This window comes from Hemitrygon akajei, unplaced genomic scaffold (genome assembly GCF_048418815.1).
Source record: "Hemitrygon akajei unplaced genomic scaffold, sHemAka1.3 Scf000048, whole genome shotgun sequence".
Classification (NCBI taxonomy): Eukaryota; Metazoa; Chordata; class Chondrichthyes; order Myliobatiformes; family Dasyatidae; genus Hemitrygon; species Hemitrygon akajei.
The window spans coordinates 1,857,865-1,868,761 of record NW_027331934.1 but is presented as its reverse complement, the minus strand read 5'-3'; the positions used below and the strand labels follow the sequence as shown (position 1 = coordinate 1,868,761).

The 10,897-nt window shown below is 46.2% G+C and overlaps 1 non-coding gene across 1 annotated transcript; it reads left to right on the top strand.

Moving 5' to 3' along the window:
• Nucleotides 1-9,795: 9,795 nt before the first annotated feature.
• trnav-uac (transfer RNA valine (anticodon UAC)) lies at nt 9,796-9,868 on the top strand. Its single transcript has one exon. It is a non-coding gene; the product is annotated as a tRNA-Val (tRNA).
• Nucleotides 9,869-10,897: the final 1,029 nt, after the last annotated feature.

Below are 10,897 nucleotides of genomic sequence, written 5' to 3'. Positions count from 1 at the left end.
CTGTTCTGTCTGGTTCACCGTCTCGTTCACCTTTGATCGGTTTGTCGCCATTTGTTGCCAAAAGTTGAAAACGAAATATTGCACGCGGAAAACTGCGTCCGTGGTTTTGGGGACAATCACTGTGATCAGCAATTTAAAGAATATTTACTGGTATTTTCGACTGTCAGAGAAATACACATGGATAATTGCTCCATTCATTTGTCAACAGAGATATCAGTTTTTACATTTCACGAATCAAATTGACCTATTTTATTCCTTCCTCACCCCTGTACTCCCATTTGTGCTGGTTCTGGTTACGAATGGAATCACTGTCAGGCACGTCTTAGTCACCAGCAGAGCCCGCAGGAGACTCAGAGTTCCCGGTAACGGACAGAGTGCCAGAGACCCGGAGATGGAGAAACGCAGGAAATCCCTCGTTTTATTGCTGATGGTCTCGGGTAATTTCATCCTGCTGTGGGCACCTTTCAGTGTGTTCTCTGCGTGGGATCGGCTGAATTATCTTCCCATACGTTTGCTTCCGCCAGATTCCCTTCGAGAGCTGGGCATCATTCTGCAGCTTCTGAGCTGTTGTACAAACACGGCCCTTTACGCCGTTACACAGGCCAAGTTTAGGGAGCAGCTAAAGAATGTGGTAAAATCTCCGCTTACCCTCATTGTTCCGAAAAAGTCGTGACTTAGCGGCGTCGCCCGTCCAGATACCACTACGTTCTATATATTGCGGGCACGTTCTGTCCCTCTTGGCCCGGCGATATCGTTATTCCTGTCACACCTCACAAGCGGAAATTGCATAGACAAGCCCCTTATGCAGCTGCATTGCTGGTCCCGAATTCGCTGGCTCATTTCCCTTCTCTGCTCTACTGATTGTAGTGCATTTCGCCCCATGGTTCCACTGTACATTCCTCTGTCCTCCCGATTCGTTGGTCCAGCTGCAAGGCCATATTCCTGCGAGGGCATCCGTGTTCCCGGAACAACCTGTTCATTCCCGACAGTGGCGGCTGAATTGCTGCTGCGAGTCCATCGACCACTGAATTGGTGCCTCTTCCTGCAGCCACGCTGAGCTCGTCAGTCTCATCTACCCGGCCTACAACTTGCCACACCGCCCTCAGATCAGGTTGTACCCGTTCTGACACCAATCTTGTCTCTCGATCTCTCTGTTCCCAACTCCAGGGGGAGATTATCTACAGACATATTTTACAAAGCCATGCTACTGACTCCAACAGTCATCCTGACGATACTTTCTGCCAAACGGACACTCGCAAAAGTGCTATTCCATTCTATCATTTCCATTGATGAGAATTTCATCTCCAGACATTTTACAGTCAATGGAGATTCCCTTCCGCCACGATCGATGCTGCTATCACCATTCTCTGACGCATTTCCCCCAGGTACCATCACTCCAACCCACCCAGAATAATAAAAAAGGATTGGGTCTCCTTGTCATCAGGTAACACGCCACGAGCCTCCGCATGCAAAATATTTTACCGTAACTTCCACCATCTCCATAGCCACTCTACCAACAGGCACGACTTTCCCTCCCCCATCTCCGGTTTCTGCTGATCGTCCTCTGCGCGACTCCATTGACTACCAGCGGTCCGCACAAGTCTCCCTTATTCCTGTAACCGTACTGCAGACATTATTTCCAGCAGGTACTGGTTATTCCTGGACAACGGAGATCACATTGGCGACATACTGCATTTCCAGTGTCCGCTGTATTGCAAGAAATAAAATGCTGATACTCCATCCAGCTACAATCGTCAAAAACCCACTGTCATCAATGATGTCATTTACAATCCCCGTTGCCGCGGACAGAATTGTCCTGAAAGTTGTTATGGGCTAGATATTATCGAGTTTGGAGGAGAGATATTTTTGAACAAGGGCCCCATTGAGTGCCCACACGGACAGAGGGAGATAGGAACATTATTTGTTGTTATTCTGATCTCAATAATATCGGGAATAGCCCAAAATGTTCACAGAAAAAGCTCGCTGTTTTATTTTTAAGTATCACATGGTATTGTGTTTATACTTGGAGGGATCTGATGTGACCGGGTCTTTTCACGATACATAAATAGTTCTACTAGTGGTGACATTTTCACACATGAATCAAACTGCTTATCCTGTCAATCTCAAACATAACGATAATACCTGAATACGAACACGTCCGTCAGCTAAACCATACTACTAAACATGAATCGCAGATATCAGTGGCAGTAAGGACAGTGGTCATCCAGACCCAACTCAGATTAGATTCGAATAAAAGTGTTGAACTGGTAATTGTCGCTGAACGGATAACAGGTACAGTGCCTGTAAACATATTCACATCCCCCGCCCATCCACCCCTCCCCCACTTTGAAGACCTTGTAGCCATAGGCACTCGCATGGATCCCGGCTATTCCTGCCTTTTTATTGGCTACGTGGAACGGTCCGTGTTCCAAGCCGACAGCGGTGTCACTGTCCGAAATCTCCCGCGGGACACTGACGACAGCATTGCTGCTGCTTCCTGGACGCTGCTCGTTGATTTCATCAACCAGCTCCAATTTCCAACACGCCTTTAGTTTTACCTGATCCATTTCCAATCTCTCTTTCTCTGTCTTCCGAGCCAGCTCATCTACTGTCGTACATCATAAGTCCATCGACTCACACAATTACCTGAACTATACTTCTTCCCATAGAACCATTGAACCATAGAACACTACAGCACAGTACATGCCCTTCAGCTCTCTATGTTGTGCCGACCCATGTAATCCTTTAAAAAAGTACTAAACCCACACCACCCCATAACCCTCCATTTTTTTTCATCTATGTGCCTGTCCAAGAGGCTCTTAAATACACTTCATGTTTTAGCCTCCACCACCATCCCTGGCAAGTCATTCCAGGCACTCACAACCCTTCGTGTAAAAAACTTACCCCTGATTTCTCCCCTAAACTTCCCTCCCTTAATTTTGTACATATGCCCTCTGGTGTTTGCTATTGGTGCCCTGGGAAACAGGTACTGACTATTCACCATATCTATGCCTCTCATAATCTTGTAGGTCTCTATCAAGTCCCCTCTCATTCTTCTACACTCCAACGAGAAAAGTCCCAGCTCTGATAAACTTGCTTCATATGACTTGTTCTCCAAACCAGGCAACGTCCTGGTAAATCTCCTCCGCACCCTCTCCATAGCTTCCACATCCTTCCGATAATGAGGTGAGCAGAATTGAACACAATACTCTAAGTGCGAACTCGCCAGAGATTTGTAGAGTTGTAACATGGCCTCTCTACTCTTGAACTCAATCCCCTTGTCAATGAAGCCTAGCATCCTATAGGCCTTCTTAACTACCCTATCAACCTGTGCAGCGACCTTGAGGGATGTATGGATTTGAACCCCAAGGTCCCTTTGTTCATCCACACTCATAAGTAACTGACCATTAACTCTGTATTCAGTCCTCTGGTTTGCGCTTCCAAACCGCATCACCTCACACTTGTCCGGATTGAACTCCATCTGCCATTTTCCTGCCCAACTCTGCAGCTTGTCTATATCCTCTTGTAAGCTTCTACAACCTACAGCTCCATTCACAACTCCTCCAATCTGCGTGTCATCCGAAAACTTATTCACCCATCCTTCCGCCTCTGCATCCAGGTCATTTATAAAAAATCACAAAAGGCGGGGTCCCAGGACGGATTCCTGCGGCACTCCCGTAGTCACCGACCTCCAGGCAGAATACTTTCCTTCTGTAACACTTATCCAACAGGCCGGTATATGTCTAGGGGAAAAGGAGATCCAGCCACTCACCAACTCCACCTCCCGTGCACGCAGGTGCTGTGAGAATCAAGTTTATGCCTCCCGTAAACATACAGTATCAAACTCACACCAGATACCTTTATGGAATACACTTTAAAGATTTTACTAAAACTAAAAGAGTACTATGCAATACAGTATATGTGATGGAAAAGAAAATAAAGTAAAAGGCGCCAACTTATCAAAGTTCAGTCAGTTTAGTGCACATCGTTGGAGCTCAACCATCGAACCATTCGACCCCTCGTCACTTTCCTCCGACCTCCATGTCCTCGCACCTGGGACCACCCCCGGTGGTCGACCGAGCAGTGCAGCGCACGTCCACCTTCCTCGGCGTCTTCTTCCCGACTCCCCTGAAAACCCGCGAAAACCCCCAAGCTCCCAGCCCCACAAGACAAAATAACATTCCCCATTGGATAAAAAATGAATACAATCCCCCTATCAGCAAGTCCAAAGCTAAACAACTGCGAGAGAAAACACTTATCAGACATAAAAGCATTCCTACTCTAGAAAACCAAAGAAGCCATTTTAATTAACATACCCTGTACATTGCTTACTTCTACAACTACCCTCTTCTTTCTGCCTTTAAGCCAATTTTTTATCCAAACAGCTAAGGTTCCACTTATCCCAATGCCTCATGACTTTCTGGATGAGTCTCTCATGAGGGACCTTGTCAAATGCTTTGCTAAAGTCCATGTAGAACACATCCACTGTCCCACCCTCATCAATTTCTTTTGTTACCTCTTCAAAAAGTTCAATCAGGCTCCTGAGGCACGATCTTCCCTTCACAAAACCATGTTGACTATCCAGGAGTAGAATGTACTTCTCCAAATGCTCGTAGATCCTATCCTTAAGGATCCTTTCCAATAGTTTGCATACCACCGACGTAAGACTCATCGGTCTATAGTTCACAGGTTTCTCCCTATTGCCTTCTTTAAACAAGGAAACTACATTTGCCATTCTCCAGTCCTCCGGCACTTCCCCTGCAGCCAAAGAGGATTCAAAGGTCATAGCTAATGCTCCTGCGATCTCCTCTCTCAATTCCCAGAACAACCTGGGGTGTATCATGTCCGGCCCTGGGAATTTATCAGGCTTAAGCACTTTTTCTTCCTTAATCTCCACATTGTCAAGTACACAGGCCCTCTCAAATTCGACTTCATCCTGATCAAGATCCTTTTCACTTGTGAATACTGAAGCAAAGTATTAATTTAGGACCTCCCCAACCTCCTCTGCCTTCAGGCACATGTTGCCCTCTTTATCCTTTAGCGGTCCCACCTTTGTTCTCGTCATCCTCCTATACTTCACATACGCATAGAACGCCTTGGAGTTCTCCTTAATCCTACATGCCAAGGCCTTTTCATGCCGCCCTCGAGCTCTCCTAAGTCCTTTCGTTAGCTCCTTCCTGGCTGCACTATATTTCTCATAAGCTCCTCCTACTTCCTGCTTCTTATATCTAACATATGCTTCCTTTTTCCTCTTGAAGTGTTGCCTCACATGCTTTGTCAGCCACGGCTCCCTCTTCCTATCATTCTTTCCTTGCCTCAGTGGGACAAACCTATCCTGAACCCAGCTCAAGTGATCCATAAACTTTTCCCACATTACTTCTGTGCTTTCCCCTTTGAACATTTGTTTCCAATTTACTGTTGCTAGTTCCTGCCTCATCCCTTCAAAGTTAGCCTTTCCCCAGTTAAGCACTTTACCATTTAGTCTGATTTTATTCCTTTCGATAGCTAGGCTGAAGCTAAGGGAGTTGTGGTCACTCTCACCAAATTGCTCCTCCACCAAGAGGTCTGTCACCTGACCAGGTTCATTCCCCAGAACTAGATCCAGTATAGACTCTCCTCCCGTCGGCCGGTCCACATACTGTGTCACGAATCCTTCTTTAACACACCTGACAAATTCAACCCCATCTATCCCCCTTGCACTCAGGAGGTACCAGTCAATATGAGGGAAGTTGAAGTCACCCATAACTACTACCCTGTATTTCCAGCATCATTCTAAAATAAGCCTGCTTATCTGCTCCTCGGTGTCTCGAGGGCTATTTGGGGGCCTACAGTCTACTCCCAGCACAGTGATTGATCCCTTCCTATTTCTGACATCCACCCACGCCGACTCAGTGGACACTCCTTCTGCAGTGTTCTCCCTTTCTATAGCCGTGATATTATCCCTGACCTGCAATGCCACTCACCCAACCCCACTTTTCTACCTCCCATCCTATTCCTTTTAAAAAACCTGAACCCCGGGACCTGCATCATCCAGTCCTGCCCTTCCTCCAACCAAGTTTCAGTAACAACCACAACATCGTAGATCCACATCCTACTCCATGCTCTAAGTTCATCCTCCTTGTTCCTAATACTCCTAGCATTGAAATAGACACATTTCAACCCCTTTAACTGGCTACAATTATGTTCTGTCCCCTTCCTCATCAACTCAGAACTCGTAGCATCATGCTCCTGTCCTTCTACCATAATCCCTGCACTCACATTCTGATTCCCTCCCCTCCCCCTGCCAAACTAGTTTCAAGCCTCCCCAACAGCTCTATCAAACTTGCCCGTCAGGACATTGGTCTCCCTGGGATTCAAGTGCAACCCGCCCGTTTTGTACAGGTCACACCCGCCCCAAAAGAGGTCCCTATGATCCAGAAATCTGAATCACTGCCTGCTGCTCCAATCCCTCAGCCACGCATTTATCCTCCACCTCATTCTATTCCTATTCTCACTGTCGCTTGGAACAGGCGGTAATCCCGAGATTACTACCTTTGACGTCCTGCTTTTCAACTTCCTTCCGAACTCCCTGTAGTCTTCTTTCAGGACCTCTTCCCTTTTCCTACCTATGTCATTGGTACCAATATGTTCCACGACCTCTTGGTATTCTCCCTCCCACCGCAGGATATCTTGGACGCGATGAGAAACATCCCGGACCCTGGCACCTGGGAGGCAAACTGCCTTCCGAGTTTCTTTCCTGTGTCCACAGAATCGCCTGTCTGAACTCCTGACTATAGAGTCCCCTATTACTACTGCCTTCCTGCCTTCCTCTTCCTTTCCCTCTCCTTCTGAACCACAGGGCCGGTCGGCATAACTGTCTGAGTGCTTGTATGTATGTATCTATCTATCTATCTATCTATCTATCTATCTATCTATCTATCTATCTATCTATCTATCTATCTGTCGGTGTGTCTGTCTATCTATCTATCTACCTATCTATCTATCTATCTATCTATCTATCTATCTATCTATCTATCTATCTATCTATCTATCTATCTATCTATCTATCTATCTATCTATCTATCTATTTGTCTATCTACTCGTCTGTCTTGCTGCCTGACGTCTGCTGTCTGTTTTTGTCTGGTTGTGCTGTATCAGATATTGCGAATTTGATGGAGCGGAATTGACAAGGCGATTATCAATGAGAAGCACTGTGGAGTTTGAGAAAAGATTACTTTCTCAGTATTACTGGACAGATTTACAAAGGCTGACTGAATGTCACGATCCAATAGTTAGCGGTTCGGTAACTAGCTGTCTCTCACTTGGTGCCCCAGATTTAGCGGCATTGATGATATATTATTGGATGGACCTCAAGTGCGAAAGGCAAGTGAACGTTCACATCATCTGCCTGAGAAAATGTAGCACTGCGAGCGGATAATCAACTGAAATGAAAGTTAAAATTTTCAGCCATAATGTGGCGTCTGGACACACAGAGAAACAACGTACGAAGAAAGCTTCAGGAGAAGATGAAGATTAACATCAAGTAATCTGTTCCCAACCAGGGAAGAGTTCCAGCGTTATCATTCCAACAGATCAAAGGATGCCTGTCATTGACCCCTCTGGCACCAGGCTCAGAAATTGTGCCTTAATCATCTCGTTTAGTTTCCAATCATTCCCAGGTTCCACTACCTACAAACACCTGCTTTCCATCAGCAAATGTAGTGTAAAAATCCTGTGACCACAACTAGGAGCTGCCAGTTTGTTAGTCGACTCGTGTATGAGTAACCTCGTTCCATGGTTCTTCGGACTATCAGTCTAGCATCGTTTCTGAATTCTCTACTAAAACCAAGACTCCGGGTAAACACTCCCTTGGTACCCATTCCACGCTCGCTACGACGGTAACACCTCCCGACTTGGCCTCCGCGCCCGTGTTCAGCACTTGGGTTCGTTCCACCGCCACGTCCTTGCGACACTGTCATCCAAGTCTCGACAATGATTTCTGCCGGAGAATGGTTAGATGCTACTGTTCCTTTAAGAATCAGACTGTAATTGTCGCTGCTACCTTCGCTCATGGAAAGTTCACCGACTGAGTACTGAGTGCTCACTTGTTCTCCACCATCCATAGTTCTCATCCGCATGATCATAAGGCTCCCCATCTCCCCATCTCTCCTTCCGGTAGAGTAACAACACTCCCGCCGCCCTCCCCCAAACCAGACAGTGATGCAGCCTGTCAGAATGTTCTCCAGAAGTTGTTTCAGTCTATTCATTAATCTGCTAATGAAGTACTGGATAGCCGCTGTTTTGCCTTCCTCATAACTGCATCGATATGTCGGGACCAGGTTAAGTCCTCAGAGATCTTAACACCCAGGAACCTGAAACTGCTCACTCTCTCCACTTCTGATCCCTCTATGAGGATTGGTACCTCTCTCCTTCCTGAAGTCCACAATAAGCTTCAGGCACACGCGGAAAAAAAAGAGATATTAATCGTAACCTCAATGGCCGGAAATGGTATCGAGATGCTGATATCACTCTCCCGCTCTCTCAACATGAACCTGCATTCTTTCTGCGCCGAATTATAAAATAATTCTCACATGTCCCGAGATCACCAAGCCTCTGTTCAAGAAACGACCCCTCCCTCGATTCTGCTGACGTTCTTCCGGCTGGAGAGTGATCACTCCACTGCGACCTCAGAGTTGATCGACTTGCCGCTCCGTTCCTGAAGGCTGTTGTTACCGATATAATGTTCCTTCGATAGGTCGTTTAATTGGCCGTTGATGTCTTGGTCTGGTTGCGATCCGACGGAACAGATTGGACGGTGACCATTAATGAAATATCAGTGTGACGGTATGTCTGGTGTCAGTGCGGACTCGGTGGGACGATTAGCCGTGATTCGTTACTATACAGCTGACATCATCTCACAAGTAACCCTGGCTCGTAACGCGTCCTGTTGTATATAAGTGTATCGGCACATGGTTCTCTCACTTGCTTCAATTAACTTGTAATCTGAGGTGAAGAGAACGGACGAGAGAGACAGGGTGGGAAAGCTGAAAGGCACTGTTAAATTTCGCACGTGAGCCCGAGCGCCACCCTGTGGAGACTACTGGAAGCTAGAGTACAGAAGGTGTTTTAATTCCTTGCCTATTAATACAACACAGTTTAGTTAACTATCACATGTCGCGCCTTAACCAACATCCGACAGGAAATTGTTAATGCATATCTCTGTATATGGCGCATAACCATAGAACCATCGAACATTACAGTACAGAATCAGGCCTTTCAGCCCTTCTTGGCTGTGCCGAACCATTTTTCTGCCTTGTCCTATGGACCTGCACCTGGCCCATATCCCTCCATACACCTCTCATCCATGTACATGTCCAAGGTTTAATTAAATGTTAAAAGTGAGCGAGTATTTACCACTTCATCTGGCAGCTCATTCCACCCTCCCACCACTCTTTGTGTGAAGAAACCCCCCCCCCCAATGTTCCCTTTAAACTGTTCCCCCTTCACCCTCAACCGATGTCCTCTGATTTTTTTTTCTCCCCTGGCCTCAGTGGAAAAAACCTGCTTGCATTCACTCTATCTATACCCATCATAATTTTATATACCTCTATCAAGTCTCCCCTCATTCTTCTACGCTCCATGGAATAAAGTCCTAAACTATTGAATCTTTCTCTCTAACCTATGTAATACTTGTTCCTGAAAACGGAAAGGAACAGTGGGCAAAGTTTTGTACTTATTGCTGTACTTCAGAGCAGGGCGGTGAGGGGGTGCCTCGGGTCATTGCTCAAGAGCGCAAAGCATTAAGCGCTTTGCACGGTTTCTGTGGTGTAGTGGTTATCACATTCGCTTTACACGCGAAAGGTCCCCAGTTCAATTCCGGGCAGAAACATTGTTTGGGCGTCAGCGCTTCAAATGAACTTGAGGCTCAACTTTTCAGTTTGTGTTCAAGTGTATTGTCATGGGCATCCAGGTGCAAATATTATGAACATTCGCTTTTCTAGCAGTAGCGCATTGTATTTCAAACCTGGCAAAGGTAAATTAAAGAAAGAAGAATTAATAGAAATTACATATAATTTACAGGAGAACATAAACGGATTTAAACCTAAGGAGGTTCGTGGATAACGTACACTGCGTAACGGGAGAATTAGCCTTCAAACCTATTGTCATGTATTGTCGCATGAGGATGCATTGTGGTTTCAACGGAGCTCACATCTGAAATGTTCCCATCCAGACAAACATCGGGAAGAATAACCGTGTGCTGCAAAATTTCAAACCTACTTTAAAATGTGAAGTCGCTTTATTTTGCCTCCCTCCTGTATTCCACGCTTTCCCAGTCCCACCATACAGACTCTCCGATCAAATTCTCCGCCACAGTATTCCAGGTTCCACCTTTTCAGTTTGCCTCACCCCATCTCTCTCTCCATCTCTCTCTATCTCTCCCACTCTCACACACACGCACACTCAAATACACACACACACACACACACACACACACACACACACACACACACACACACACACACACACACACACACACACACATTCAATCTCTCTGCTTCTCTTTGTTTTCTCTGTCGCGAGCAGCACCACAGCCACCCCACGTCAACCGATCAAATATTTGTGCTTCGTACAGTTTAAGCCGCGGTGGAAACAGTCGGTAACATCAGCACCTAAAATTTTCAGGACTCGAATCTGCGATCTTCCGATGATATTGCAGCGCAGACAGGTCAAATATCTTACCACTGGTATCGCACATTCCATTCCTGTTAAAGGACCAGCGAGGAAGGACTGATCACAATGCTGACTTCGTGGTTCTGCGGGAATGCCGAAAGTATGGTTAAAACCTTCCTGTGTAATGAGGGTAATGTAGAACAGGAAAACTGGGTACTGTTTAGTTTTGAGACGAGGTGGCGGTGGG